Source organism: Protopterus annectens, chromosome 5.part1 (assembly GCF_019279795.1).
Source record: "Protopterus annectens isolate FY-2018-M chromosome 5.part1, PAN1.0, whole genome shotgun sequence".
Lineage (NCBI taxonomy): Eukaryota > Metazoa > Chordata > Ceratodontiformes > Protopteridae > Protopterus > Protopterus annectens.
The window spans coordinates 657,440,758-657,468,090 of record NC_056736.1 but is presented as its reverse complement, the minus strand read 5'-3'; positions in this window follow the sequence as shown (position 1 = coordinate 657,468,090).

The window sequence follows — 27,333 nt, the reverse complement described above, 5'->3', positions numbered from 1 at the left end:
CATTTGAATGTAAAAGCACATGATGTAACAGCATTTACTCTTGTTAGCTAAGAGACATTTTGTGGCATTATATTTCAGACTGTTTTTACAATGGAAAATTTTCTTGGAGAATATGAAAAAAGAAAGACTGTAACCCATGGAATATTTATGAGACAAAAGCATTTTAACAGGGAAAAAAGAAAATTTGTGTACAATTTCAAACAAAGGTAGAAAGAGAGACTTTGAAAGGACATTTGAAAACATTATGTAAAGAAGTACTGGACATTGCAAACATTTATGACAGAAGGGGTTTATGGACTGCTGGCTGGGATTGTAATCTTGTGTTAAAAATAGAAAGAGAAAAAAATATGCATCTACCAACCATAATAAGGTGGAGGGCAATAGGGGGTGTCGTAGAATATGGGGGACAACCCAAAAACATGATTATTTTGTGAAAAAGGACATTTGATAAGTAACTGTGACAAAATAAAATGTTACATTGGTGGGGAAATGGGATATCATGCAAAAAATGTGAACAGAAATGTTACAAATGCAACAAAATTGGACATTTATGGATGAATTGAAAAAATGAATATAAGAGTAAGGAAAAGAAAAAGAACGAGAAGAAATTGTAGAAGTAGTAGAAATAGAAGAAACATTAGATGATAAAAATAATAAAGAGGAGATAGAGGAATTTGAAATAAGTGACAAAGAAAACATAAATTGGGAGGTAGTAAAAGAAAAACAAATTTTATTGGTAAAATAGTAAAGGACAGAATAAGAAAGTTTAAAAGAATAAGTAGAAAAGGAAAAAAAGAAAGGAACTGGATAAAAAGAATACATTCAGCTAATGACTGGGGTTTGGTATAATGGTTAAGGTGCTTAACTCACAAATGCAAGATACAGTGTTTGATTGCCACCTTTGGAAAGGAAATTGGATAGTCTTAGATGGGCTTATTATGAAAGCTAGCATAGTAATTAGCTATGAACTTATGAAACCATAAATCTAAGGAAAAGGGAACTGAAAATTTTAGAGAGCTTTCTGTAAATAGTATTAAGAATATAGCAAGAAAAATAGGAATTCTGGAGTGGTGTAATATGCAATGTAGATGTAGTTATATTAGAAGACACAATGTAGTTATATTAGAAGACACACATGTTTAAAGAAATGAAGAAAGGTTACAAAAGCAGAAAATGAGGAGGAAAGCTGATTTGGAATTTGGGGAATGAGAGCTACAGTAAAGATATATGTAACTTTAGCAAAAAGGGGAGATTAACCATTGTAGATTTAAAAATGGAAAGAACAAGTATATAGAATTATAACAGTATATGCTTATCCATTGTAAAGAAAAGGAAAGCTTATTTCATCAGATTTTAGACTATGTAGTGATAAATATGAATATCCTAATAAGAGAATACTTTAAATGATACCATTCCTTATTTGGACATCCAGCTATCAAAGGATAAATTGAAAAGGAGGTGTGTAGCTAAAACATATAGAAAGCCAACATACTCCAACACCTTTTTACATTTTGAAAGCTCCCAGGAATAAGCTGTGATAAAAGTTCAACTGGTCAGGGCTGCTAGGATGACAACTTTAGAAACATAATTCCAGCTAGAATGTGAGTTACTTAAGAATATGTTCTTGAAGAGAGCCTATCTGTCAACATTAATTGATCAAGTCATTGCTGAAGTCATTAGGAAAAGAGATTTGGGGTGGTCTAAACCTATTTTAGACAAAGGTTTGGATCATGTAGAATCTGGTTATGATATTGAAGAAAACCTTTTGATTCCTCCTCCCACCCCATTATTAGATGGTTATTTGCATCTAAATTTTATTAATCCCTTTTCTTCTGATGCTGGCTTATTGAGGGATATATTAGTGAACACCTGGACAATATTTAATGATGACCCACATATTAGACAAAAAATGGGTAAGATGCTGGAACTGATTTTCAAAAGAGGTTGTAATTTAAAAAAAGCATCTTAGAAAGAAAGGTAAAACCTGTTCCCCCCATTTTAGGTATGTTTAAATATGGCTGATATAATCTTTGCAAATACATTAAGGTAAGAAATACATTTTATATATGAAATTACACCTTTAATATCAATAGCAAATTTAATTGTGATAGTTCTGGAGTGGTGTACCTTGCTCAATGTCAGATATGTCCCAGTTTTTATATTGGGAAAACTGAAAGGCTTTTGAAACAGAGGGTTTATGAGCATTTATACAATATTAGTAAACAGAATATTGCAAATGCTCTAGCAAGATACCTTATGGAAAACCCAGGGCATCATTTTCAGTTCTTGGTTATGGAACAAGTCTGTAGAAACATCAGGAGTGGTCCCTGGCCTCTTAAATTAGAAGAAAGGGAATTACTCTGGCAGTCAAGATTAAATGCCTATGCACACCCAGGACGAAATGACCAATGTTCTCTGAAATGTGTTTTAAAGCTAAAATATTTAGAGAGATGAACCTCTGTTGAATTTTATGTGTGTATTTCTATTTCTATTTTTATTTAGTATAAGAATATGTAGTATTATATTTAATTATTACTATATGCATTTAATTTAAAATGTATAGATTTTATATATATATATATATATATATATATATATATATATATATATATATATATATATATATATATATCGTGGTATTTGCTGTTTAGTGCAGGGAAGATGTGCGGCTTTAAATAATGACTGAGACTGTGATGTCATAGTTTTTAGCCTCTGTATAAAAATGCACTTGAGTTTTGTATGATTGTCTGAAGAAGTTCATTTATGAAAGTGAACGAAAGCCCTTATATAAAATTGTTTTTGGAGTAACACATTTGCCTTTTCATTTTTTGTTTTTAGAAGTTATAAGATGTGATAAGTTAAAACTTTGGGACAAAAATTCATGGACTTACAAAATGGGTATGTATAGAACTGATATAGATTATTTTATAGTATCAGAAATTTTAGTTATATCAGAAGGAGAGATAGTTGAAAAAGGATTTTCTGCAATATGGCTAAAGATAAGGGAAAATAAGGAATATATAAAAATAGGCAAAGGAATAAAATGATTAATGAGAAAGCAAACAAAAACACAAAATTCACGGACTGCACCAAACTGCTTTAATGAAGAGCTAAAAGGCTCCAAAATACCAAATACTTTCACCATCAACTGATGGCTTCTTCAGAGTAAAAGGAGCTCAACTTTCTGTTACCTAAGAAGCTCAGTTGTGAGGGTTCTGCCATTTTACACTGAGCTAATCGAAGGAGGGACACTCAGCAAACTCGGAGCTATAATATATAACATTAAGTATCCTGTTTTTTGTTTATTTTGTTCTTTATTTCTTTGTTATTTATAGCACTTTGTGTACTGTATTTTTCTAGCTAGTTTCACTGGAAATTGTCCACTTTTATTAAGCATCTGTTGGGTTGTTTGTTTCTGATAACTTGTTGCAGTTAAACTCTTTTTTCTAGAGGCTCCTTTAGCTGTTTAAAACTTTCATTTAAAGGTTCAGTGCTGCTTTTTAGCTGTGAGAAACATTTCTGTTTTTATAGTTGGTGGCTTTGCAGTTGCCCGCCCCTAGTGTAAATTTGATCTGGGACCCTCCTCCCAGTCTAGTGTCATTACCTCATTCTACCCAGTACAGGGAGAACATTTGAGAAGGCCAATCAGCTTAGTTTCTGCTACTCCTTTCTCTCTTTCCACTAAAAAGAAAAAAAAAACTTTCTAAGCTTGTTTCCTGCCTTTCCTGTGGGTAGTCTAGCCTGGATATAGATTTGCTGTGTCCTGGACTATTTGTAGCCTTCTAGGGCCCAAGCCTTTCTGTGTTGAAAGGAAGCCTTCTAGCTTAATTTTGTTTCTTAGAACTAGCCAGTTTTTTGTTTCAGCACTTGTTCAGAACTTATTGTAAGCACTAAATAAGCTACAAATTACTACATCACTCAACTTTCCTCACTGTCTAGAGGAAAACAGTTTCTAGTACTTAACAAATAAGCACATATCCAGGCATGTCTAAGGGTCAGCCCCCGGTGTTTTTTCCTGTCTACCTGATTAATCTGGGCATCTTGGGGCAATGCAGTAATTGCCTCATGTACACAGACAACCCTCTCCTCCTACCACCCAACACTACAACCTGTGAGAGATGCACTTATATAGCCAAACTGGAAGAAAGCTCTCTTCACCCAAGACTAGACTAGACAGTCAAGAGGAGAAGGTAAACACTTGCACCACACCACACTCAGCACATAGTCCCTCAAAACCTACAACACCAAAACACACACATAGAAACACAAAACACACACCTACATTCACGGAGGCTCTCAGTAAAAACCTGCCCAAGCAACAGGGACCTCCAAAGCAGAAACACAAGCAACCTCCACCCCCCAACACAACCCAAATGACACACAGCCCACAAACTCAGTGTGCCACTCAACCACAGCCCATAAGGCATAACAACGTACCCAACACTCTAGTCATAGGTGACTCTATAGTCAGGCACACTGATGTTCCACTCACCAGGCTAAACAAGGAGAAAGTTACTGTCAGTTGCCTGTCAGGTGCCATGATCCACCACATAACGCATGCACGCAGGTCACTCCACAACAAGTACAAATATGACTCTGTCATTGTCCATGTTGGTGTGAATGACCTGAAACGTACCTCCTTGGACTACATGAAAAGGGACATGGAGGAGCTGTCTGATCTTGTAGCCCAGGCAGGTATGACCCTAGCCCTGAGTAGCATCCTGCCATCACCCAGAATGATACCACAGTACAAGGACAAAATGATTGACTTCAACAATTGGCTAAGCTTCTGGTGTCATTCTAAGGGGATCCAGTATCTGTCTGCCTGGGATGACATGATCGACAAGCCACGATGCTTTGCCAGAGATGGCCTGCACCTGTTGCCCCTGGGATTCCGGATACTGGCTAAGGCTCTAGCCACCCCTATAGTGCCTTTTTTAGGCAAAGTTCAAATGACAAATTCACCACCCTAACAGGTACAGGCAAGAAGAAACTGAGGGTATTGCTACTCAATGCTAGAAGTCTAAACCTCAAAATGCACTCTCTCGAGGCACTCCTTAAAATGGAGTACATCGACATCTGTGCAGTGACAGAGACCTGGTTCAAGGCTCCAGAGAGTACCCCTGCATTACCAGGCTATAATTCATACCACACCTTTCGGCCACCTAACCTGGATCGAAACACTATAGGCGGAGGCGTGTCCATATTCATTAAGGATATCCACACCTCCAGGCTAGTTGCTCAGCATAATGCAGCTGAGATTATCCAAGTGCAACTAACTTTGGGCAAGGCCGCAATCCAAATTGTAGCTTGCTACAGATCCCCCACCATGCCCCAGGATTCCCACTCCTCATTTCTTAATACACTGGAAAATATTAGGGTACAACCTAACACCCTAATAATGGGCGATTTCAACTACCCTACCATTAACTGGGAAAACTACTCATGTACCAACTCTTGTGCTCAATGTTTTCTGGAATTTATAAATTCCAATGCCATGGATCAACTTATCCACACCCCCACCAGGGGCAGAAATATCCTAGACCTGGTTATTACCAACATGGGCAACTGGTGCTCCACATCAGAGGTCAATTCCTCGTTGGTCAGATCCGACCATAAGCTAATCACCCTAGACATCCACATCCCTCCCCCACCCCCCATTAGGGAAACCACAGTAAAAAATTTCTCCAAAGCCAACTTCATGCTTCTTAAGACAGAAGTGGCAAACTTCACGACACCCATGCTGATGGACAATAGAGGTATGACTGCTGAATCCTACACAAATGCACTTTATAAGCACTTACATGAGTGTATGGATCATGCAATCCCTAACAGAACCAAGATGCTATCCTCCAAAAAAAGGAAGCCAATCTGGTGGTCCCCTGCCATAAACAAACTCTACAACAGAAGAAAGAAACTGTTGCAAAAAAGAGTAAACTCCCATGATTGGAGAAACTCCCTGGTCAGCTTCAGTAAGAAGCTGAGATCCCTCATAAAATCCTCCAAAGCTAGTTATGAAAACAAAATTGCCACTGACTCTAAAGACAACCACAAAGCATTCTATAGCTATGTCAAGAATATCAATGGCAACACTCAGATCTGCTCTGAGTTACAGCACAATGGCACTAAATATACAGAACCAACGGATATTGCCAACATCCTGGCAGATAGGTTCAGTGCTAACTTTACCCCTCTGTCATCCCCTAAAGGGCCCATCTCTATACCAGAAGAATGCAAAGTTCCTGTAATCACGACTGCACAGGTAAAAAACACACTATCCAAAGCCAAGAATACAGCATCCATGGGACCTGATGACATCCCAGGCTGTGTTCTACATGAACTACAAAATGAACTGGCACCCCACCTAAGTACCATGTTCAATCATAGCCTCACCTCAGGCTATTTGCCCTCTGAATGGCGCACAGTGACAGTTATCCCACTCCACAAAGGGGGAGCCACCACAGACCCTGGAAACTACAGCCCAATTAGCCTAACAAGCCTGGTCTGCAAGGCTATGGAGCATATCATCATGGAACTTATAAACAATGACATTGGTAATCTCCAAACTCAGGACCGCACCCAGTTGGGGTTTGTAAAAGGCAGATCATGTCTTCTAAACCTGAAAGACTTCTTTAAAGCAGTCACCAAAGCCGTAGATGAGGGTAAGGTGGTTCACACAGCCTATCCAGATCTCGCCAAGGCTTTTGACACCATCCCCCACTCTGGAATTATAGATAAACTCACTAAACTTGGTATAAATCCCTATGTCACAAGATGGGTTGCTAACTGGCTCACTGACAGAACCCACACTGTGAAAGTAGCAGACTCCAAATCCAGCTTCAGACCAGTGGCAAGTGGAGTACCACAGGGTTCAGTCCTGGGTCCTTTCCTGTTTGGTATCTACTTCTCTGACGTACAGGCCAACACAGAAGGTCTTTGGCTAATGATGTTCACAGATGACTGCAAACTAGGAGCCATAATCAAAACTCCAAAAGATGTGGACATCCTACAAAAGGGCCTTGCTGAGATGGATGCCTGGTATCAAAGCCATGGCCTCAAGCTCAATGCCAAAAAGTGCATTGTCATTCCTTTTGGTAAAAACTCAGTACCCATGAACTACCACATAGGTGGTAGTCTACTTAACACCAAAATTGTGATAAGAGACCTTGGGACACAAGTGGACAGTAGTCTCTCCTTTAATAATCACATCGCCACAGTAGTCAGGAAATCCTTCTATGTGGCACACCTCATCACAAAAGGATTCTCATCCAGGAAAAAAAGAGGTTATTGTTCCCCTCTACTCGTCACTCATTAGACCCATTATAGAGTACAATACCCCTTTTGGTATGTACCTCACAAGACATTTACAACAACTGGAAAGGCCACAGAAATACCTCACAAAGAGGATTACCGGCCTCAAAGAGATGCCCTATGCAGACCATCTAAAAAAACTGCAGCTTTACTCCATTGCATATCGCCTACTCAGAGGTGATCTCTGCCTAACACACAAAGCTATGTCAAACCCAGAGCTTTTAGACATGCTCCACTTAAAGAAATCCCAATCTCTACGAGCTACATGCTCTAGGACCTAAACCTCATCACCACAATAAACAGAACATGCTGAAGGGATAGATTCCTGTCCCAGAGACTTCCTATACTCTGGAACAAACTACCTATCTATATCAAACAAAGCTCCTCATTAGCACTGTTCAAGAAAAATCTTGATGATTGGATGGGAGATAGGAAATTCACCCTGGGGATCACTTCTGTGGCTCTGCTTGACAGTGGCACAGGAAAATAATTTTCTTGGGTGGTGAAAGCCAGGGTACCTTTGGCTAGGCTTATATAGGCCCTAGGGCCAATAGCCTAGTACATACCTATGAACCTATAATCACATTGTTTAAATACAAAGTTCCACATGCACATTTACCAATCAAATTCCTTGATTAATTATAATCCCAATAAACATTCTGTTGTAACTTTCAAATAAACCATAAAATATGCATGCTAAACTTGCTTAAAAGCATGTACTAAAACATCTGTTCCTATATATGCATATTCCTCACATACACTCACTTTGAACATACTCATTGTACACATATTAGTGTTGAAACCTTATTTAAATTGTTACTAGCCTTTTCCCCCATAGATCAAAACAAAGTGACTTCAAACAACCATAGCCCTTAGTTTATAATTTCAGCACTTTCGAAATAAAAGAAATGCATCATGACCTGTTAGCTAAGGGGTTTACATATGTACCTGTGTTTTGTCATAACATTGTGGATTTGTTTACTAGTTTGAAAATATATACCAGGCAGTTAAATTTAGCCTTATATTTTAAAAGGCAAAATGTGCAGAGAGATTTTGTTCCTTCTTCATTAATTAGGAAAAGCACATTCATTCCCCCCATTGATAATGGTGTGGCCTTGATTGGTCAATGTGCAAGTGGAACTTTGTATTTAAACAATGTGATTATGAGCTCCTTTTACTCTGAAGAAGCCATCAGTTGATGGTGAAAGCGCTTAGTATTTTGGAGCCTTTTAGTTCTTCAATAAAGCAGTTTGGTGCAGTCTGTGAATTTTGTGTTTTTGTTTGTTTTATTTAGTAGTTACCCTGTTGGGTTTAGTGTTTCTTTTTATTAATGAGAAAGCATGGAATGAAGAAGGAAAAAATAGTGATACTGTTATGAAAAGTTCATATTACTGTGAGGACATTTTATAAAAATTGGTCTGAATGGTGGATTATATTTAAGAAAAAATATAAAAAAATGTTTTTACAATGGCAATATGATGTGAGAAAAGTAGAGAAAGAAAAATATAAAATAACATATAAAGATGCATGGGAAGATTTTGAACATAATGATAGAAAGTACTTTGACAAAATTATATGAAATAAATCAAGACAAAATACAAGAATTGGTATATAAACAATGATATTTTTTACAAGGAAAAACAGAAGAAGCATTGAGTTACTTAAGAAGATTAGTAAAGGAAGATGGTAGTGTAAATAGAGAAGTAAAAATGTAAAAGGAGAAATAGAACTCGGGGAAAAAATTATGAATAGTGCAGTACAATAAGTACAATAAATGTTTAAAGGAAAAAAGGTAGTGAAAAAGCATGTAAAGCAAAAATGCTAACAGAAAAGGAGAAAAAAAGTTGGAAAAAGAGATTTCTTTAAACAAGCTAAAATATTTTACAAGTAAATATAGATTTGGCTGCAAGAGCAGTTGGAATAGGATATGAAATGTAAAAAAATTTAAGGGATTGGCAATTTTTTTTTTAAAAGATTTTGAATGAATGGCTAAATGAAGGTTTTATGTATATAGAATTATGTAACAGAATACTTAAATTCATATGGAAGAAGGAAGATAGAAGACAATTAAAAAATAGAGACTGATAATATTGAATAATATAGCAACAACCCACGCCTGGGTGTGGGTAATGCGGGATTTACCCACGGTTGGCATGGTTTGGTCCCGAGGGCGAAGCCCGAGGGGCCAAACAAAGACAACCATGGGTAAATCCCGCATTACCCACACCCAGAAGTGGGTTATTGCTATTATACAATGACATTATTTAAGAAAATAAATAATTACTTTTCTTAAATAATGGCATTGTATAATGCCTCTTTGCTGCCCTTCTGCAAGCTGTTTGGTATCCGCGGCAGTTCTGATGTACTGCGCATGCCTACGCAGTACATCAGAGCTGTGGGCAAAAGCAACGGAGAAAGCAAGATCTCCATTGCTTTTTACTGTTTCGCTATGTTAAATGGGTTTAACATAGAGAGACAGCTTTAAAATAAGCAATGGAGATCTCCGTTGCTTATTTTAAAGCTGTCTCGCTATGTTAAACCTGTTTAACATAGCGAAACAGTAAAAAGCAATGGAAATCTTGCTTTCTCCGTTGCTTTTTTTTTTTAAATCTGTCTCGCTATGTTAAACCCATTTAATATAGCGAGACAGGTTTAAAAAACAAGCAACGGAGAACGCAGGATCTCCGTTGCTTTTTACACACTGTGTCGCTATGTTAAAGGAGTTTAACATAGCGAGACAGCTTTAAAAAAAGCAACGGAGATTTCCGTTGCTTTTTTTAAGCCTGTGTCGCTATGTTAAACTCTTTTAACATAGCGAGACAGTGTTTTATACTAATGGAAAAAGTGCGGGCCACCGGACCTTTTTCCGTTAGTATATTGAGGGATTTACAACGGGCACGCTGGTTGGGCTGGCCAATCAGCGTGCACGTTTAGAAGGAAGAATTGTATAATAATGATTATAAGATCTTTATGAAATAATTCAAAATAGATTTGAAACTAAAATGGAAAATATTATGGAAGATGGTGTGTATAGTATAAAGGGGAAGGGTTGTCAAGAATTATTAATGACAGATAAATTGTGGATACAATTTTGAATAGAAAAGAAGAAGTGAAAATCATGATAGGAGACATTAGTAAGGCATTTGATATAACTGGACATGAAATCCTATTGGTAATAATGAAAGAGTATAAAATAAGTGAAAATATTAGGAAATTATGTATGTCAGCATATAGTAATAATAAAGTAAAAATGCTTGTAAATGGTTGGTTAAGCCAAAAGGTACATTTGAAGAGTGTTGTGAGATGGGGATGTCCAATGAGTTGTATACTTTTTGCATTAGTTATGAATGTAATAGTATATGAAATAGATTACAAAATGAAGGAGCCAGGGTATATAACTCTTTAAGGGTTAAGAATTCCTGTTCTGTTAACATATGCAGATGACATTATAAAAATTGCAAAAAAATTGATAAAGGAAGTAACAATTTGCACAAATGGGTGTCTAGTGTTAATAGGGATGGATTTAAATAAAGAGAAAAGTAAAGGTTTAGGTGACATAGTAAAGATAGGGGGTATATATTTTACAATGGATGACATTTCTGTGTTAGGTATAAAATTTGGGAATAAAGATGTAAGTAGAATTTAATGGGAAAAACAATACAAGAAATAAAACAAACCTGTCTTTTCTGGAGAACATATAAGTTATCATTCTGGAAAAAGGCGTATTTGATAAATTCAGCACTGATGGGAAAAATAGCATACTTATCAAGTACATTTATGTTGCCAACAGTATTTGAAAAGGAATTATTGCAGATATTTTTGATATGGGGTTCTGGATTATACCCAGGTGTGATGATAGGAGGTACTACCAGCCATGCCAGTGAGAAATAGGGCAGTGGAGGTAAGACGTATGTCACCACAGCTTGCTGGAATTTTACAAATAATTGTATGTCATTAGTATATCATACTGGTCTGTGCAGATGCTTATGCTGAAAATGTATTTCTGAGCTTTGTTTGTGTTAATTGTATAGTATACCAAACTGATTTGTACATATGCTTGTGCTAAAATGTATCTGTGAGTTTTGCTTGTGTTAATTGTGTTAAAATATATCAACTGTACACCCTGCTGAAATGAAGAGAAATGAACATATAGTATGGTATCCAAATCAAATGTATATATTTTAATAGAGGACAATGGCACAGCAATGGTTAACCAGCTGGCTTATTTTAAGAAAAATAAGGGAAATGTAAGTGAACTGTTAAGTCACTGAATGTCACCCCACAGCACTGAGTAGGCCCACAGATGACAGGTCTGGGAGCAGCCATTATCTCTTAGCTTTTGTACAGAAGGGGGAAAGTGTTGTAAATATTTCTGGCTCCTAGGCATTACCATAAAAACTCTAAATATGTATTGTAGCAGTTTGCTAAAGTCCTGTGTCAAACTTCAAAAGGATATATTGTGGGAACCTAGAGTCAGATGACCAGATGAGGTCATTCTTCAAGTCATCTTGGATATTATATTTTACAGGGAGGAATCTCAGAGGACAGAGTATTCTGTTTGGAAACCTGACTAGAAAGACTGCTCACATATTTCATCTTATCTTGCCCAAGTAAGTAATTAGAGAACAATAAATTATCTTAGATTCAGTCAGGAATATAATGAAGCTTAGTTTAGAGATTTGCTTTCTTTATTTGTATGATTCTGTCCATCAATGATGTTTTCAATATTTTCTGTGATTTGAACTCTGTGGTTTGCTGTGAATATATATTTAGTATTTTCTTATTCTTTTATTATTACTAAATATATTTAAACTTTTTATTGTGGCTGGTCCTTTTCAGAAAGTATTAACCTCTGAGAGTATTTATATTTATTTGGCGACAATGTGTGAGCCACTCCAGAAGGCCTAGCCATCTTGGTGAACTACTACCATCTGTATTAGTATTAATATTGCAAAGTATAATTGGACACCATTTGTTATGGACCTAAGAGTAGCAGATTGTGAAGTGTCTGATGGCAGTGATAACTACCTTATACTCTGGGCAGAAGGGGGCACAACAGGCACATCTGTGCCAGCCTTTTCCAGGTGCACATGTGTGTGTATGTGTGTGTGCGTGTGTGTGCGTGTGTGTGTGTGTGTGTGTGTGTGTGTGTGTGTGTGTGTGTGTGTGTGTGTGTGTGAAAAATAAAATCTTTCAGGGTGCATATGTCAGATACTTGGGGCAGGGACATGAAGGACTGGGTTCACAGTAAGGGTGCTGGAAGACTTGGCTTGGACACTCAGCTGAGGACCTAACCCTACAGTTGTACCAGTGAGGAGACTTAATGAAGATCTGGAGGGAGACAGATATAGAGGCATCCAGACCCCGGGCTGAGTGTGTTCCCTGTGTGCTCTTAAGGAAAATTGTACTTGATACAGAGAGGTCTGCATCTGGAAATACAGAGTGTATCCATTTGTACTCCAAGAGAACATCCATCTCCAGTGTCAGTGGTGAGGATTCAGGCTCCTTGATTACTGGCCCAGCATGAGGACAACACATGTTGGTGCCCATCACATATTGGCAGCAGTGGTGGGCATCATAATATGAGACCTTAATAAGGCATTTGATATAACTGGGTATGAAATATTATGGGTAATAATGAAAGAGTATAAAATAAGTGAAAAGGTTAGGAAATGATGTATGTCAGCATATAGTAATAATAAAGTAAAAATGCTTGTAAATGGTTGGTTAAGCCAAGAGGTATATTTGAAGAGTGTTGTGAGATGGGAATGTTCAATGAGTTGTATACTCTTTGCATTAGTTATTAATGTAATAGTATGCAAAATAAATTACAAAATGAAGGAGGCAGGTTATATAACTCTTGAAGGGTTATAAATTCCAGTTCTGTTAACATATGCAAAAGACATTATAAAAATTGCAAAAAGATGGATAAAGGAAGTAATAATTTCCATAAATGGGTGTCTAGGGTTGATAGAAATGGATGTAAATAAAGAGAAAAGTAAAGGTTTATGTGATGTAGTAAAGATAGGGGGTATATATTTTACAGTGAATGAAATTTCTGTGTTAGGTATAAAATTTGGGAATAAAGATACAAGTAGAATTCAATGGAAAAACAATAGAAGAAATAAAACAAACCTGTCTTTTCTAGAGAACATACAAATTATCATTCAAAAAAGCTTATTTAATAAATTCAGTACTGATGGGAAAATAGCATACATAGCAAGTGCATTTATGTTGCCAACAGTATTTATTGCAGATATATATTTTTTTTAATTTATATGGGTTTCTGGATTAAACCCAGTGAAAGGATAAGTTCTGTATGTAAATAAAGAAGAAAGAGGGTTAGGGTTAATTAACCCAGTGGTACATACTACTTCATTAAATTTGTACAAAGTGTTAAAGTGGATACATGAAACTATGAGAGAGTAGTAGTAAAACTGTATAAATATAAGTATGATAAATTTGGGGGTATGGTAAAACAGAGTAAAAGAGAATAAGAGTGTATAAATGAAGTAATACCTGGGTGGTGCAGTGGTGCAATGGTTAACGCTGTCACCTCACAGCAAGAAGTTCTCCAGTTCGATTCTCAGATGGTGTTCCTTCTGTGTGAAGTTGCATGTTCTCCCTGCATTCGCGTGGCTTTCCTCCGGGAACTCCAGTTTACTCCCACATTCTAAAAACATGCTTCTGGAGCATTTTTCCCTGGGCCTCTGCTGAAAACAGGATCTGTGGAACCTAGTCGGACTTTCCCAGTCAACAAATGTAAAATAAAATAAAAAAAAATAAAATGTTACCAAAACTATTTTGTGGAAAAGTATGGTATAAGAATGTAATGATAAAACATTATTATGTAAAACCATTGGAAAAATCTAACAGACGAAAAAATTAACACTACAAAAATAAGCAAATGGTGTAATTGAAAAGTAGAATGTCAAGAGTTTTTGTGGAGAATGGTAATAGATAAATTGCCAGTAAAAGAAAATATGCCACATAAGAAGAAAAGTGATAGAATATGTTTACATTGTCCAGAAGAAGAAACTACGGAACATGTGTTTCTAAAATATAAAAGAGTAAAAAGTTATCAGAAAATTAATTAAAGAAGTTTTTTTAAAGATGTAAAACAAGTAGTTAAAATAAGCATGGATATGATTAAATATTTATGTTATAAGAATAGAAGTAAAGAATATGTTAAAAGAATAGATAAAAAGTTATTTTATGTTATATAGGTTATATGGAATGAAAGAATAAATGAAATTATGTTTGATAGTAAATGGATTTTAGCAACAGTATTTTTGTAAAATCAGATGGTGGCTATGGATAAAGGAGTGAGGGTCTAATAGGGATGTACATTTAGTATGATTGTGTAAACAGATTTGTATATCTATATATTTGCAAACATAAATATTTTGTAAGAGTTATTTTTGTATATAAATAAACGACCTCTACACGTTTTGTTGGAGAGAACATTTTTGTTGCTGCACTTCCTCCTTCTGTTTCTGGTATAGAGGCAGCTATGAGAAATTGTGTAGTAATAAAAGGAGAAAAGAGTTGTTCAGTTGGTAATAACACCATAATTCTGTGAGTCAGACAGAAAGCTGTTGAATAGTGAGTAGATATTACAAATAATCAGTGTCTAGCTGACTTTAAACTACAATATTTTGAAAAAGCAGTTGTAACTGAAATCACTTATGGAGGTTTGCCTGATAAAAAAAACAAACTGGTTGGTTTATCGAACAAAGATGATCCTGGGGAAGATTCTGAGATTTTGTTGTTGGATAAGATGGAAAGGGTTTCCAAAATAAACAGTGAGTTGAGTCATGAGTTGGATAGATATAACGTTGCAGCCAGGATGCAATCTGGAAAATCTTATACTGATACAAATGGAAGAACAAAAGGTACCATAAACTTTATTAAAAAAATAAGGTTTGCTCACATAACAAAGAAGAAAGAAGAAATAATACAGAAATATTTTGTGTGGGATAATTTAGTGTTACCTTTGGGTTTTGAAGCAAAATACATTAGATCATTGATTCATTTGTGGAAAGAGTCATTTTGTGACTTAACATTTGGGACTGAAGACTTAAAATAAGACTTTTGTTTAATTGTGAAAAAAGAAGGACTATTATCTGTGGAATTAGTTTATATTTTCTTAGCAAGGGGATCAGTTAAGAAAAGTGCTTGTTCAGTTTTCAATGATTAAATCCAGTTAAAATATGTTACATTTATTTTTATTTATGTGTTATTCAGTTTCTGATATTGTTAAAATTAAATATGATAGCAGTATTTGGAATGGGATGGATGGGAAGTGAATGTCATTTTAAAATATGAAAAAGATGTGATAAAGTATTTACCAAGTCTTATATATATATATATATAGTAACAGGAAAACAATTAGGTATATGAGGCAGCTGAAAACTTATTTTTTGTGGAGATTTCAATCATCTGATAAATGAGTATACAAAAATAAGATGTAATCCATACAGGGAAAAAGTTTGTATGATGAATAAGAAGGAATGCAGAATATGTAAAACTGAGGGGCATTTTGGTTTGATTGTAAAAGAATAAGCAAAATAATGTTGACCAGGATGACTAAGAAACTATGTTAATGTCTGAAAAGGAAGTATGGCAAAAATGAAGACATTGAAAGTTGGGAGGGTGGCCTAATGGCTAAGGTGTTTGCCTTACAAACACAAGGTGCAGGGTTTGAGTGTCACAAGGGATAATTGGCTAGGCTTAAAATGGCTCACAAGGGCAGTTAGCCTAATACTAATCTATGAACCTATGAATTTAAGTGGTAAGTAGGATATATGTGAAAGGAGTGTAAATGATGTTAGGAAAAGAGATTCAATAGGTGTTGGGGTAAGGGTGAGGAAAAGAAGACTTAAAAATATACCACCAAAGATTAAAAAGTAAGGTAAGGAATAGTTTTAGGTGTTCTTCAGTTAATGAAAATAGTGAAAATTTAATTATAATGATCAAGGAATAGTTGTCCATAAACTCAGAAAAAATATTCAACTGGGGAAAGAATAAAGAAATAGAAAATGAAAATTGTCAAACACTTCCATTAAACTTAAAAAGAAGGAAAAGTGATAATTTTATTGTACTTTCAGTAAATGTAGATAACATTATTAATAATATTGTAAGAAGGATGGGGATACTGGAATGGTGTACTAAATGTGATATAGATATTATTCTTATACAGGATGTAAGATTCCTGACAAGTGAAGGAAAACTGGAAACAGAAAAATTGTGGAGTGGAAATATAATATGGAATTTAGGACGTAAATGTTGTTTTGGAATGGCTGTATTGTGTAAAAAAACAATAAAAATATTAGATGTAACATTGGTAAGGATGTCAACTGTTGTAAGTATAAGGTGGAGAGAATATATTTATAGAATTGTAGTATTATGTGCGTATACAAATGGCAAGTAAAGACAGAATGTGTTTCATCAAATATAAGACTATGTGGTAATTAACATGAAAATTATTGTTGCAGAGGACACTAGTTGTGATTTAAGAGGTAAAAAGAAAGGGAAAGATGTTAAAAAATACATGAAGCAATAAAATAGCTGTGTGGAATAAAAGTCAATGGACTAAAAGAAGAGAGGCAATTGGATCTGAAATTTAATATTTTGTACAATCAGAAAGTTTGGATGTAACAGATTGTGATACAGTAGAAACGTTTTTTTCAGATCATTTAGCAATATGGATGGAGGTGATGGAAGAAAGTGAGTCTATGGAAATAGGAAAGGGAATAAAAACAATAAATAAGAAATTATGGGATGAATTTGGAGAGTGGGAATCATTGCAGTTATTGAGGGATCCTATAACCATAAAGGACTTTTATTAAAATTGGATTAAATGGTGTATTGAATTTAAAAAGAAGTATAAAAAGTGTTTTTCCCCAGTGACGGGGTGATGTAAGAAAGGAAGAGAAAGTGTAGTATGGAAAGATGTATGGAAATGTATTGGATAATTTATCAATGAATACAGTTCAGTGTTATGATATAGAAAAGAAAATATATAAATGAATTCAAGAAAAAACTTAAGACTGTTTAAGCAGATGTTTGTTATGTTAATTATAGTGTGATTGCTTTTATATGAATGTAAATTTGCCTATGTCACAATTGATAATTCAATAAAGGTGTTTGGAAAAAAAGACTGTTTAAGTGGAGATATTATTTACAAAACAGAAGGGAGGAAGTGTCTGCATATTAGGGTAAAATAGTAAAGGAGGATATTAGCATAATGAGGGAAATGAAACATGTAAAAGGAGAGGTAAAAATAATACAAGAGCATATTATGAGTATTGTAGTACAGCATGTGGAAAACATGTATAAGAGTAAAAATAAAGAAAATAATTGACAATGGAAAGCAACAAAAGCAATCAATAAAAGAGTTTAATGAAGAATTTGAAACAGAAACTATTATTAATGAATTGGATGAAGTAAAATTAGGAAAGCAAATGTTGATTTATTATCAGGTCCACATAGTATAGAGTATGAAATGTACAATGTGAGAACATTTTGAATGAATGGTTGCAATAATATAAATTATAAAATTTTCATGAGAATAATACAGATGAGAGGAAAAGGAAGGATGAAAGATGTTATGGAACAGAGTATATATTGTATGACATTGAAGGGATGCCAGGAATTATTACTGGTAGTCTGAGAAATTGTGGATGCTATTATAAGTAAAAGGGATGATATGAAACTTATGGTAAGTGATATTAGTAAGCCATTTGATGAAGTAGGTCATGATGTTTTATGGGATGTTATGGAAAGGTATGGAATAGGTAATAGAATTAGAAGAGTATGTATGTCAGCATGTCAAACTAATACAGTGAGAATATTAGTGAATGGGTTGCTGAGTAAACAGATATGCATGAATTTGGGAATAAGGCAAGAATGCCTCATGAGTTGGATATTTTTTGCATTAGCAATAAATGTGATCGTGAGTGAAGTAGCTTATAAAATGAAAGTTGCCAGGTATGTGATGTAAAAGGAAGTGGGGATGTCAATAGTTATGACATATGATAAAGTTGTGGTTGCTAAGAATAAAATATTGATGAACGAAGTGCTGCTTTATTTTGAATGGATGGATGTTTACAGAAATTGGGAATGGCCTTGACTAAAGATAAAAGTAAGAGATTGGGAGATGTGAAAAATTTGAGGGTTGTATTTTCAATAAATGAAGTATCTTTATTAGGAATAACATTTGAGAAAAATATGTAGTTATGAGGCAATGGGAGGGGAGTTTGATAAATGAAATGAAAGAAATATATCTTATGTGGAGGACTTCTAGATTAGCATTCAAGATCAAGAATTTATAGATTAGCATTTAAGATTCAAGGTTTATCTGGTGAATTCTGTTTTAATGGAAAAATAGCATATATGTCAAATGTTTATATGATTCCAGAAAAAAAATATGAGAAAGAAATTGTAAAACATAAAATCCAAGAGGCTCCAAAACCAAAACAAATCCAAGGCTGAAAGTCACGAGCAGCAACTGTTTTATATGGTAAAATCACTTAAAACCAAAACAAAAAAATACATATATATTAAGTGCTTTCATCCCTTGTAGGAATTTCATCAGAATATAAAAACAGTTAATCTACAAAGCTTTTATTCATGCATCCATGAGCAATGACAGCAATTTCTTTGATGTTTCAAGAGGGAGTGTCTCCAACCATTCTTAGGCAAAGTAGCATCACAATGCCATCTAGTGTTCAAAAGATTTAAGTGCACTTCATTCTGATAGCATATAATTTTGCAAGCCAGCTAAAAACTGTAAACATTTTGTATTGAACAGACTATGTTTTTATATATATTAGTTTCTGTAAAGAATCGTAGATAAAACAAATAAATAAAAATAAAATCGCATTAAAATGAGAATTGTTATTCTGATGAAGTTCCTATATGGGACAAAAAAGCTTAATATATACATATTTTTTGTTTTGGTTTTAAGTAGTTTTACCAAATAAAACAGTTGCTGCTCATGACCTTCAGCCTTAGATTTGTTTTGGAAAAAGAAATTGTGCAATTATTTTTTTTTTTCATATAGGGCTCATGAAAATGCAGTGAAAAGAGGTGTGCTGTATCTGAGCGAATATAAAGGGGGATTAGTGTTATTAAATACAGTTGTTATTCTGCCTCTTTAAACTTGTATAGACTATTAAAATGAGTAAAGGAAGAGAATGAAAAATTAACAGTGAAAATGTTTAAATATAAGTGCAATTTTTTTGAGATGATAAAAATAAGAAAAAGAGATAAAGATTATATAAATAAAGAAATAAATGATCCAAAAAAAATACTAACATGGAAATTGAATCTGACGATACACCAAAGAATAGAAGGATGTGGTATAGTAATGTGATGAAAACAATATTATTATGTAAACAAATGGGAAAACTTACCAGAAGAAGTGATAAAAGCCATTAAAGTAGGGAAAAAGACTGTAGAACATCAGGATTTCCTTTGGAGACTGGTAATAAATAAGTTACTGGAAAGGGGGAATATGGTATTTATTATGTAAACAAATGGGAAAACTTACCAGAAGAAGTGATAAAAGCCATTAAAGTAGGGAAAAAGACTGTAGAACGTCAGGATTTCCTATGGAGACTGGTAATAAATAAGTTACTGGAAAGGGGGAATATGGTATATAAAAATGTTAAAAGAATGTGCTTATTTTGTGGGGAGGAAGAGACAACAGAGCATTTTTTTAAATGTAAATGAGTTATTAAACTCTGGAAAAGTGTGAAGAAAACTCTTTGAGAATATAAATTGATGTAACAATATAGATAAGAATATGATTATGCATAGATATTATAAAAACAAGAAAAAAGAATATGTGAGAAGGGTAGATAAGAACTTATTTTATATAATATGGGTTATTTGGGACAAAATACTGAATGAAATTTTGTTTAATGAGAAATGAATTTGGGCTGATATACTGCAAAAAGTTAGATTATGGTTGTGGAAGAAGGATTGGAGGTCAGTTGTGGAAGAATAATAATGATAATAATATTTAGGAATGTGTAGATATGTACTTGTAAGATAGATAGGAATGTGTAAATATGTACCTGTAAGTATGTATATTTTGTATATACATAAATACGTGAATGATGTTTTATGTTGTATTAATTAAAGGACACCTGGTCTTTTCATTAGGTGTTGTGGGATCTTTTACATCCACATGAGCTACCACCAGCTTAAGCAGATATGACCTTGGTTTAACATGTCATCCAAAGGATGACACTCTCAGGAGAGCAATACCCCCCTGTGCTGCACTGCAGTAAATGGGATGATAACAGTTTTGCAAGTTCTAGCTTTTTGGGAGCCATTAGCTTCATAGATTTATTTTTTAAGGCTCACTGTTAGGTGTAGTGATTTTAACCTTGTAGTTAAGACTTATGTGTTTTATGAGTTTTAGTGAAGTATTCTTTGGCTTCTTGATCAGATTAGTAAATCATCTTCATAAAGAAGGAAATCAACTACAGAGATTAGTCTGGCGATATTATCGATCTCTCTCATTCTTTCGGCTTTTACTGGTTAGGGGTTGCCACAGCAGAACTCCTGTCCACTAATAATTGGCAGTGGATTTTTACAGTGCCGAGTCACTAGCCCAATGCCCAACTTTCAAAGAAGGCACACCCATTCATGCATGCACCTACCTGCATGTTTCTAGACATCATTCGACCGTGGGGAGGACTTGCAGACTCCACACAGAAGGTGCTCCAGCTGAGAATCGAATGGGAGAACCTCTTGCTGTGAGGCGACAATGCTAAAGTGAAAAAATGGCTCTAGTATGGAGCCCTCTAGGTCTCTTGTGCAGAGGTGTTCTGGACATGAGAAAGCTGATTAGTTTTATAGGTAACTTGTGAACCCTCTGATACAGATTGTGTCCAGTCAATATTGTGCCAATAAAATAAAATCAAACTACTTGAGGCTCTAGTGGAGCCTTAAGTCAGCAAAGCTGGCTCCTGTTAAATTAGTGAGCCCCACACCCCTTCAGATGTGATAGTAGTAAATGGTGTAAGAGCATTGTTAATGATGCAATCTTTGCAGGATGCATAATGCTGTTTGCAGAGAATACTGCCCTCTGTATGGTATGATGAATTTTTATTAGATACTGCTTTTATAATAATTTGGGTAACACTGAAAGGACTAAAATCCATTTGAAATAGTCTGGTATTTTATGATAATTATTTCTGGAACTGGTATTATGGTTGCAGTTCTCAGAGCAGTGCACAAGACTGGTACTGAAAGGATATGCTAATTCAGTGTTGCAGTGAAATGGAAATGAAGGTGTCACACATATGGATGCAGTTTTAGAAGAAAACATATGATATGTGGTGCCTATAGGAGTTTATACTTTCAGCTATTTTTGATGGGTAATTAGTACGATGTGCAATATAGATATGAGCTCCATGTATTGTTCTATGGTAAAATTAATGGAAGGATCTATAGAAAACAGGAAGTAGTAATTTTTTCCCCTGTAATTCACAAACATAGGGGGCAAAAGCCATAGATGCATTCTGTGCACTGTCTTTAGTATGTTATCATGGAGTAACACAGTTCAAATAACTGAATTGTGGGAATCCCCATGGGTGCACTGTCAAATATCCCAATTTTTTGAATGGTGTAAATGAAAAACTGGATCTCTAATGCATACCAGGCACTGCTGTGTTGGGACAAGAGGTAGCTGTATGTAGCCTTACGCTGGTACACAACACTGACGTATATGACATCTGCTTACTGTATGGCTTGTCTTATTAAGAAGGTAGTACACCATCTCCTTGATAAGGCATGCTGTACAGTATGCAGCTGTCTTACACAAAAGTACCCTACACTAGCAACACGAATGACAGTCATTCCATGTACAGACAGCACTGGAGTCATTACCATATTATGGTCACAAGGGGGTCTGGTTCTGTACAAACTCCCTTTAATGGGAGATTACCTGCATTACAGGGAGGTGGGGCAATGTAATATGTGTGTGTTGTGGCAGGTGTACCTACATTGCACAGGACTCTATTCACAATAAGGATATTCCATCCTTACAGCTAAAACATAAAGGAGTCTTTATGCTGTGCCAGTGCTACCTGTTAAGCAATATACTAAAGGGGAGGGTTTTCACTGCAGCCATGGCCATTACACTGATTGTCTGCATGACATTTCAGTGCTATCTGAACAGGGGAGGGTTATCACAGCAGCCATGGCCATTACACTGATTGTCTGCATGACATTTCAGTGCTGTACTAATAAGAGGAGGGGTAACACTACAGCCATGGCCATTACACTGATTGTCTGTATGGCATTTCAGTGCCAAACCAACAGGGGAGGGTTATCACAGCAGTCATGGCCATTACACTGATTGTCAGTATGACATTTCAGTGCCATCTGAACAGGGGAGGGTTATCACTGCAGCCATGGCCATTACACTGATTGTCTGCATGAAATTTCAGTGCTGTACTAATAAGAGGAGGGGTAAGTCTACAGCCATGGCCATTACACTGATTGTCTGTATGGCATTTCAGTGCCAAACCAACAGGGGGAGGGTTATCACAGCAGCCATGGCCATTACACTGATTGTCTGCATGACATTTCAGTGCTGTACTAATAAGAGGAGGGGTAACACTACAGCCATGGCCATTACACTGATTGTCTGTATGACATTTCAGTGCTCTCTGAACAGGGGAGGGTTATCACAGCAGCCATGGCCATTACACTGATTGTCTGTATGACATTTCAGGGCCAACCCAACAGGAAAGGGTTATCACTGCAGCCATGGCCATTACACCGATTGTCTGTATGACATTTTAATGCCATCTGAACACGGGAGAGTTATCACAGCAGCCATGGCCATTATACTGATTGTCTGTATGACATTTCAGTGCCATCCCAACAGGGAAGGGTTATCACAGCAGCCATGGCCACTACACTGATTATCTGTATGGCATTTTAGTGCTGTACTAATAAGAGGAGGGGTAACACTATAGCCATGGCCATTACTCTGGTTGTTTGCGTGACAGTTGAGTGACATACAAAAATAAGTGGGATATGCCTGCAGCCATGACCCTAACACTGGTTGTTTACACGATGTTTGAATGCTATAATGACATTTGAATGTCATACTAATGGGGGAGGGGTAACATTGCAGCCATGGTCATTACACTGGCTTTTTGTATGAAATTTCAATGCCATAATGACATTTGAATACCATACTAGCAGGAGAGGGGTAACACTATAGCCATGTCTGTTACACTGGTTGTTTGTATGACGTTTGAATGCCATAGTAACAGGAGAGGGGTAACACTATAGCCATGGTTGTTGCACTGATTGTATGACATTGACATTTGAGTGGCATACCTCTCAACCTCTTAGAGTAGACAAAGCCATTAATAAAAGTGAGGCAGGCACCCAAAATAGGGACAGTTTTTAAATATTGCTCTTACAAACTTAAAAAGTTGCTAGAATATCAGGTTTTGGATTGGTATGAATTTTCTGAAAGGTATGAAGTCTGACACTCAAATGTCTGTCACTATTTTCTGACTTCAGTCTTTAATGATTTGCCACTAATTTGTCAGAAAACAACCATTTTATGAAAAATAGATCAAAAATATGAGGCAAAAATCTGGACATTCTGGAAAAGGGTTATCACAGCAGCCATGGCCACTACACTGATTGTCTGCATGGCATTTCAGTGCTGTACTAATAAGAGGAGGGGTAACACTCTCAGCTGAGAGGTAGGATGCCATATAAACAGGAAAGAGGTAATAGTGCAGGCATGGCTGTTATACTGGTTGTTTGTATGATATTTGAATAACCTTACAAATAGGAGAGGAGTAACACTACAGCCATGGCTGTTACACTGGTCATTTGTACGACATTTACATGCCCTACTAACAGGGGAACAATATGATTCCAACCATGGCTGTTACACTGGTCATTTGAATGATATTTGAGTGCCATAGTTTACATCACAGGACTTAGTGCATGCAACACCGTTACCAGGGCTGTGATAGGGTGGGCTCACTAGCAAGGAGAGTAAGTGCTTGGGATGCAATGGAGCAGGAGCACACAAGGGGTTTTGTGTGCTCCTTTTCTATTGTGTTGGAGGGGTAAATGAACTAAACAGTAGTTTGCATGACATTCTACAGTGCACAAAACTTTACACAGTGGTACAGCTTCTTGGGATATGCTTATAATGTGCAAAAAGTGGGATGCGAACAGCTTCACACTGTTTTAATTAATTGCAGTGGTATTGTTATAGCTGAGTGTAATGCTTTTTTAAAAAGTGGCTTTGCTTGTGAGTTTATTTAGTTCCATCTATAAATACCAACTAGTTTTTTTTTCATGAATTTACATTGTTCTTGGTTGGATCATTTTAATACTGGTTTCTAAGTTTACAATAATCATGGGGTCTATATTATCTAATCAACGGCTTAGCTTGTTGAATGCCTAAACGCCAACAGCTAAGGGTTGAAAGCTTACAATCTTGAATGGCCAGGTAAGTGAATTCTTTCATCAGGAAAGAATTCACTTGGCCATGCCACACTAACATAAACTTCCAAGCCATAAAAAACTGCTGTGTCCTCCATACACCCCCCCCAACTAAATATACCAGCTCCGAGATTGCTCTGCATTGGGGAAAGGGCAAATTCCTGATAATGGCCAAGCAAATTCTTTCCAGATGAAAGAATTCACTTACCTGGCCATTCGAAATTATAAGCTTTCGACCCTTAGCTGTTGACGTTTAGGCGTGCGACAAGCTAAGAGGTCGATTAGCTAATATAGACCCTAATCATGTCATGATATTATCAATCTGTCTGCTTTATAATGACAGCATAGTGTGCTTCTTATTTTATATGCTGTTTTATTCCATATTCATCAAAGAAAAACTGTTTAGTTCAGGGTCGAGCACAGCTCACCAGTGATTCATAGAAGGCCATTTACACCACTACTTACATCCTCAAATGTGGTTATGCAAATGAGCAGATAATGAGATGGAAATGAGTGACGTAAATGGTCATATGCTAATTAAGACTGTTTTACACCATTTGCAATTCATAGTAAATTTTCCTGCTTTCCTGCGCTTACTGCAGATGTACTATAAAAAGGGAAACATTGCCAAATCTATCAGAGTTGTAGCTGGCAAAAATGCTATCTCTTGTGGTGACCTTTGCTATTTTTAGGTCAGAGTCACTTGTCTTGGCCAGTCCAAAACCGCTTGAGCCCAGCAGCGTTACTATTGAAATTTCTTTCTCCACCACCTTTATTAAAAAAAGAAAGAAAAAAAAAAAGAAAAGAAAAGGAAAAAAAAAATGCCCCATTTCACTTCATGACACATTGTGCTGTTACAGTAAAACAGAAAAAATTTAATTTTATCAAGAAATATTACTGTTAAGACTTATTATAGATAAACCTAGAGATAATCCATTAATAATGGAAAGAACTGGCAAGTGTTTTCCTTTAAGAAAAAACAGTGTGTTACAAAGCAGCTTTGGTTACACCAAACCTAAGTTATCAATACCTGGTCTTATGAGTGTGCCAGTAAAAAGTTGTTTGGTCAAAGTGATCTCACACCCAACAGGGAGTGGCTGTAAACCTGCATGATACAGCCCTCACCATACTTTTCTCATTCTGATTCTGACTCTTTGAATAATAGCAGCACCTGTGAAGGCACAAGGCACACGCTCCTGGCTGCTCTGAGACAGAGACCTTAATAATGTTCTACCTTTTGCAAGACCTGGAGAAGAGACTTTTAGTACCTGGAGAAGATACAGGCATGCATGTGTCACAGTGCATGGATGATTTTGATATGTGGTAGGAGATGAGTGACCCCCCTGTCAACCCTGACAGTTATAGCCCAATCCAGTCAGCAGTGTCATCACAGGTATGACAATTTGCAGAAGCATGGTGCTGACCAGCTGGTAAAGTGGGTTGTCCAGGTTTCAGCGAGAAGGCCAGAGTTCTATAGTAAGTAAAATTTTTAATCCATTTATAGCAGGGGGTTAAAAAATTGCACAAGTACATGTACTTCCACAGTCAGATATCATCATCATCATCATCACCAGCCCCCTTTTTCCCATTTTTCTACTTGGCTTGGGGTATCATGTTAACTGTCGCCAACTCTCTTGATTCAGTGCAGCACTCCTGCCTTCTTCAACACTCATGCCTGACTGTCACAGATATTCTTTCACACAATCCATCCACCTCTTTGCCAGACATCCTTGCTTCCTCTTACCTTCTTCCTGTCTGTCCCAAATCTTCCTAACCAGATTGTCTTCTGCTTTTCTACATATGTGCCCAAACCACTGTAATCTGTTCTCTTTGATCTTTTCTGCAATTGGAGCTATTTTGGCTTCTGCTCTTATGTCCTCATTTCTTCGTCTGTCCCACAGTGTACATCCTATCACCTTTCTCAGGCACTTAATTTCCATCACCTCTAGCTTCTTCAACTGTTCTGCCTTTGCTGCCCAGGTTTCTGTACCATACAGTAGTACTGGTCGCACCACTGTCTTGTACACCTTACTTTTCAGCTTCTTTGACATTCTTCTGTCATAGACTACATCTGATACTCTGTGCCAGTTGGCTGCATCCCCTCTGATTCTAGCTTTGACCTCTTCATTCAGACTACCCTTCTCCTCAACTACTCCTCCCAGATACTTGAAACTGTTTACCTGTTCCACTATATTCCTTTTTATCTCTATTGTCAGATTCTTCTGATTTCCTCAATTTGCTGCCATTACCACCATCATATCTGTGTTTAGTTTCATCCCATGTGCCTTCAGATTTGCATTCCATTCTCCTATCCTTTACTGAAGTTCTAGCTCAGAGTTTGCCTGCACTGCCACATCGTTTGCATACAGGAGCTTTGTTGATCCATCCCCACCAACCTGTTTCTAATGTAGTCCATCACCAGTATGAACAGCAGTGGGCTTGATGTACACCCACGCCCACTGGGAACCCCCCTGTGAGGCTGAACACTGTCCGTACTTGAGTCATTGGGTCCTT